This window comes from Aphelocoma coerulescens, chromosome 1A (assembly GCF_041296385.1).
Source record: "Aphelocoma coerulescens isolate FSJ_1873_10779 chromosome 1A, UR_Acoe_1.0, whole genome shotgun sequence".
NCBI lineage: Eukaryota > Metazoa > Chordata > Aves > Passeriformes > Corvidae > Aphelocoma > Aphelocoma coerulescens.
In genome coordinates this window covers 16,159,604-16,165,603 of record NC_091014.1, presented here as the reverse complement: position 1 = coordinate 16,165,603, position 6,000 = coordinate 16,159,604, and positions in this window count along the sequence as shown.

The window sequence follows — 6,000 nt, the reverse complement described above, 5'->3', positions numbered from 1 at the left end:
GATTTTGAGATCTACTTATAATAGGATAATTATTGCTTTTTAAGGTTCAGCAGAAGATATGCTTATTAAGCTTAATAGTGGCTCTATTAGAAACACAAAGCCAAATAACCAACAGTTGTCCTGCCTCACAAGAGTAACAATTAAAGGGTGTGATCTGGAGCAGTAAAAGGAGTAACAGCAAAGTAGACAGAAGTGAGAGAGAAACCGCTGTGCTTGGAAACTGAGCATTGCAGAACAAAAGGCTATTAAAGCTTATCTGAAGTAACCATAATACCTACAGTAGAGAATATTTGCCAAGCCAGTATCATTAAACAAAAACTGAAGTCACATTTAAAAGCATACTGCTTTTTTTCATAAAGCAACTTTTCAGTAATTGCTGATGTGACCTCTGCATCTCAAAACAAAATACAAAGCAAATACAACAGTATTATAGATATAACATTAGGAATTTCAGAGTTGATTCATTGTCCCATAAAAATCAGCAGTAACAGGCTAAACTGATAATGCAGAAAGAGTATTTTAGAGCAATAAAATAAAGAGCACCAGGAACATTTTATCATTCTGCTGGGAGTTCTGGATTCACATTGTCTCTCCAGATGTTAGACTGAAAGTCTTTCAAATTTCTGTCAGGAATGAGGTTTTTCAGGGGAAAAAGATACAGCACCTATCCTCCCTGATGTGTAAGGATTAGCTTGAACAAAAAGTAAAAACCTCAAACTTCTCTAATACTTTTTCTGTTTTCTTTCTGTCCCTTCACAAGTTCTATTAATCTTTAGGGGATGTTTCAAACAATTTTCAGGCTATTTAGCCCCACTGCTGGGCTAAATTTGACTTGTCTAACTTAGGAAGTAATACAGTGCAATAGGACCAAACTACTGGGAAAGGCCAGGTGCTGAAGCCCCAGCAGCAACCCCATGCCCTTTATGGGTGATTTACTTCCATACAGCATGAATGCTCCTTGATGGCTGGGGTGCATTCCATGCTGTCTTAGAGAACCTGCTCTAGTTTAGCTCATGTGAAAAAGATGCACTTCACGTGCCCCTAGACTCAAGTGCAGTAAGTGGAGACAGTCAGGAAGTTCACTCCAAAAGCTTGTTCTTTGTCTGAACTAAAGTGCTATCACAGGGGCACCTTTGTCATATACACTACTTGCAGAAAAGTCAGTAGGAATTCTATGCATCACCCAAAATATGAAACTGAGTCCTCAGACAAGTTAAAAACAAGAATGCATACACATATTTTATATAACACTGGTTTAATAATCGCCTATAAAATCTTTAATTAAACATCCTGTTATTCTGTATTTATTGGCAGGTTGACGTGAACATTTAATGTGTAAGTATATTTTATTAATATAGAAATAGTTACTTTTTCAAAACAGAATTAAAATGAGTAGCTCCAAGTGATCCACTAAGAAAGGAAGAAAGAAAGAAATACTTAAAACACGCACAAAAATACTGTTGTCTGATAAATGTATACAGAAGAAGGTTCATCCACATACAAAAGAATTCTTGAAGACGTAACAGTCATCTTTAAATTGTTGCTTCATGGTTTGAAACTCCCCTTAGATTCTGAAAGTCAGGAAGTGTCTGTTTCAGAGAGGCAAACAGACTCTTTGCATCTCACTGGAAATACTGTTTTAACTTCCATTGCTTTCCAGCTGCCTATAAATTCCAGACATTTTAAGTTAGAGTTTCTCAAATTCCCTCTCCTTTTCTAGCCTCCAAACCCCTATGATCACACGAAACAAATAAGAAATAATTAAATGCTGCATAGTTTGTGCACTATATTATTTTCTTTTGTGTGTCACTAAAAGAATTGTTTCTTTTCTGCCATAAAGTACAGTACTTCCAGCTGCGTGATCTAAAAACATATCAGTATTATGGAACTGTTCTTTTGTCATTACCAGCTTGGCAATGGCTCAGAACAGCTTTCCCATCAGACTTTGCCCGTGGAAGGAAAAAGAGAGGAACATTGCTTGTATCTTCAAAATTATTGTGTGAAGTTTTATATATGTATATGTACATATGCATATATATATCCCAAAATTGCCATGCTTTTTATCTCAGCTTTCTCAGATTTATTCTCCAGAAAGCATAATCAGGTGGTGAAAAAAACTGATCAACACCCTTTCAAAAAGCAGAGAAAAGTGTTGCTTTCCTTTTTGCTTCCTCTGAATTCATATTGAAATTTCTATATTGTATCTGGGGTTAATTTTTTTTTTGTTTTAAATACTAAGAGTTTGGAAACCTTTTATGGATGACTGAAAAGCAATCATGGCATCATGGTCTACGAAAGAAGTATTACAAATCCATGATCTGGACTCTTGATATAGAGGGAAAATGCATCAAAATGGCATTATTACTGCTTGGAGAAAAAACTGGGACAAACATTAAAAGGAAAAGGTTCAGACAGACCTAAAATGGGAAACTATGGCAGAATTGAGAAGAACTTCATCATCCACCCATATCTATTGATAAAGAGAGGATATGGAGAAGATAACTAGCAACTGAGACAGTTATTTCTCACAACAGTCTTAGTAATGGTTATTCAAAGACTACGGATGTCCTATTAAGTAAACATCTCACTTGGCATCACAACATAGTCTAATCACACCTGACCATGAAAGATCAACTAGGAGTGATATCTGTGGGGACAGCATGAAGTAAAAACAGGGCCAAAGGACAGAAAGGGTAAAATCTTGAGCAGCTTCCCTGATGTGAGCAACCTTTCAGGTGTGAGTTTCAGCAGTATCCCAAAACATCGAGCTCTGCATGGCTTTGCAGAGAGAGATAGTGAGAGAGATAGTGCAGAGAGAGTGAGAAATAGATTGTATTTCACAGTACTTTCCCAGCTAAGAGGTCAGTCCTCTGTTCCTCAGATAATCCCTGTGTCCGCAGGAGTTTGAGATCAGCGGCACGTTTAATTTCTGCACACTCCCATTATCTCCCCTCCATACGTGTGTTTATGTGGGGGAGAGGGAGGGAAAAGGTGGGAGGAAGCAGTGTAGTCCTGAGCTATCAGCAAGAGAATGGAAAGATTTTATTGTATCCCACAAGTGCTGGACTTTGGTCTCACCAAAACAGGAGTTGGGGCTGGTGTCAAGTGCTTGTGAAAGTGCATTAACCAAGAAGGAGCGGATAGAGCAGAAAACTTAGCAGGAAACTTTGCTTTAAAAATAGCACCCCAAAACGTTTTTGGTACATCCCTGAGGCTCCATTATATTTGAGCACAATCTACAACTGCAACAACCTCCTGAGCAAAGTTCAGTGAACAGAAAGGACACGGAACTCTCATTAATTTAGGATTTTTTTCCATTTGGGTCTTTCTCTGTGACGAAATTCTGCAACAACCTTTAGAGAGTGTCTGGTTGCTACAAGGTCTACACAGTCCCTTCTGGGTCACTAGGAAAAGTGTCACCATCTGTCCCAGGCCTGGAACTGCTCAGAATAGCTGCAAGGCTCTGTCCCTGCTATCCATGCATCTCTCACTGCCTCTGCACCCTCAGGGCTTCTCCAGCTGACTGCACTGATTCCAGGAAAGGGCACTTTCCTGCCCTCCCTCCTTCATTGCTTTCACTGTGCCCTGAGTGTAGCAGTCAGGACAGTGCACAGGAGTGTTTGGGGACCTCCAGCCTTGCTATTTGGATCTGTGCTGTCTCCCTAAAATTCACAGGGCTTGCTCATTTCATTGAGTGACCAACAGGAGAGGACACCAGAATGCTCTACTGCACTTTTTTTTTCTTTGAGATACTTGTAGGATGACTTCTTGGTAGCCATGGGGCGGTGGTTGCCAAATCTGGGGCATGACCTGGGAACATTGCTGGAGCTTATATCAGCAGCGCTCTGCATCTGTGCCAGTTTTAATCCCTATAGTTTGTTAGTCCCTAGAGAGAGATCCCACCTTTGTCAGCACATCCTCTGGCAGCTCTACTTCTGTCTTGGGATGGAAATGTGCCTCACAAGAGAAAGCCCTGGCACTCTCCTTCCCTCTGAGCCCAGTAGGTTCATTTCACCTGCATTTCATAATCCTCCGCAGCAGTATTTGCATTTTATGCATTTGCAGTGAACACAGTGACAAATCTCTAGCCAAGGTCTCTATGGGTCACTGCTGAGGCTCCAGACACCTGCCCCATGGATCCAGGAGCAGGGAAGCCAAGGTGCCACTTCCCAGCCCAGGTCATGGATCCTGGTGGGTGCCTGCACTGGGAGGCATCTCAGGAGAGGTTGCATTCTGGCTTGCATCATGGTACTGAGCCTGAAGTCTGACTGCTCCTATATCCACCCCAGTCACATTACCCCAGACCACAGGGAAAACTGGCATTCATGGATGTCTGACTCACCTTGCCATGTCACACCAACAGCTGCTGGTCTTTGCCCCTGGGCAAGGGGTGAGGGCCAGGAACAGGGTCACTGCTCCCCAGAGCCAGGCACCAGCTCTGCTGTAGGAGACTTGTTGTCTACCTCATGCTCACTGTAGACCCAGTGATATTTTTCATCTTTGCTGCAGACCTGTTGGCAACATGAGTGGCAGATAGTCCCTGCATGAGAATGGCAATGAATTGCTTTGATTTTCAAGTCGATTCAGGTTCCACCTGGTGACAGGAAAAAGTAATTACCAAAACCTTCACAAGAAGTTATTCAAATATATTACATAGTAATATTTACCAAAAATCTGATCATATCAATGGTATTTTATAATCTTTGTAACTATGTGGAGACCTCCAAAAGAACTGACTTGTCACAGAAATCTCCATATGTTTTGCAAAAAAACTACAAAATGTCCTTTCATTATTCATAATTGCAAACCCAAGAGGGACTGCTGTGATCAGTTGGCATGACACAGGCTAGGGATACAGTTCCAAAAAACTCCTGAACTACTGGGCAAGAGCATTTCTTTTAGAAAAGCATCCACTTCTCTTTTAAAAATTTCTACTGCAGCAGAATTCACCACAGTTCTTGAAAAGCGGTTCCAACAATTAAAATACCAGTGTTTGAATTAGTCTAATTTCTTTAACAGACACCAAATCTTACCTTTGCTAGTTTAAAGAGCTTCTGCCACTGCATTTCTGCCCCCGTAGGTAGACTGAGATTCTCATGGGACTGAGCCTTCTCCTGGCCATTAGAGACAGGTTGACAGGTTGAATTCCACAGTGCATTCACAAGAAAATGCTTTTTTTTTTTTTTTGTAGCCTTTCAGACATTGTTGTGGCTTTACTTTGTGGCAAGCTTATTTATTTCAGTATATTCCACATATCTCTGACACGAGAATGGGACAGAGTGTTCCAACAAGATGATACCAGTATGACAAGCAGATGAGTTATGAGGCATGTCTGCCTTTACTTGTCTGTATATCTGAGGTTGCTCTACCTCCTTTTTGATTCATTGGGAACTCAGGCTCAGATCCAACAAGCTCCCACATCTCCAGTGCCTCCTTTCCTCTAGCAGAGTCACATCTTCTTTGTCTCGTCTTTATTCGAGGACATGCAATACTTCATCGGGCCATATCAGAACAGATTTTTGGCATCCAGCTTACTGAGCACAGCAGAGCCCTCTGTGCATGTCCCCTTCATTTAATTTGTTCTTCTTCAGTCAGTGTAGCTGATTCAGTCTACCACCATCTTTTCATAAAAAATCAACATAAAGCTTTCACAAAAATGGACAGTGGGGATCCTTTGAGATTAAACCTAAAATCATCCATTTTATATAAAAAAAATTGAAGTGTACACTGAGTAGCATGGAGAATGTTTATTTTTCCCTTCTCTGCAGAAGTGAAGCCTAATGGCATATTCTTAGGGGTCACTGTACCTTGGCTGGTGAATTTCTGTGTTCTCTTTATGGCTTTGTAAGGCAGAAGCCTAGAATCAGCAGGGTTTTGAAATGCAAAATAAGATTTTTTCCTTTACATTTCAACTCCTTCAGATTCTGAGGGGCTCAGCTGGTGGGTTTTATGGCCAACAAAGGCAGGATGGAGAAAGCAGCTGACTACCAGTGCTTTTAA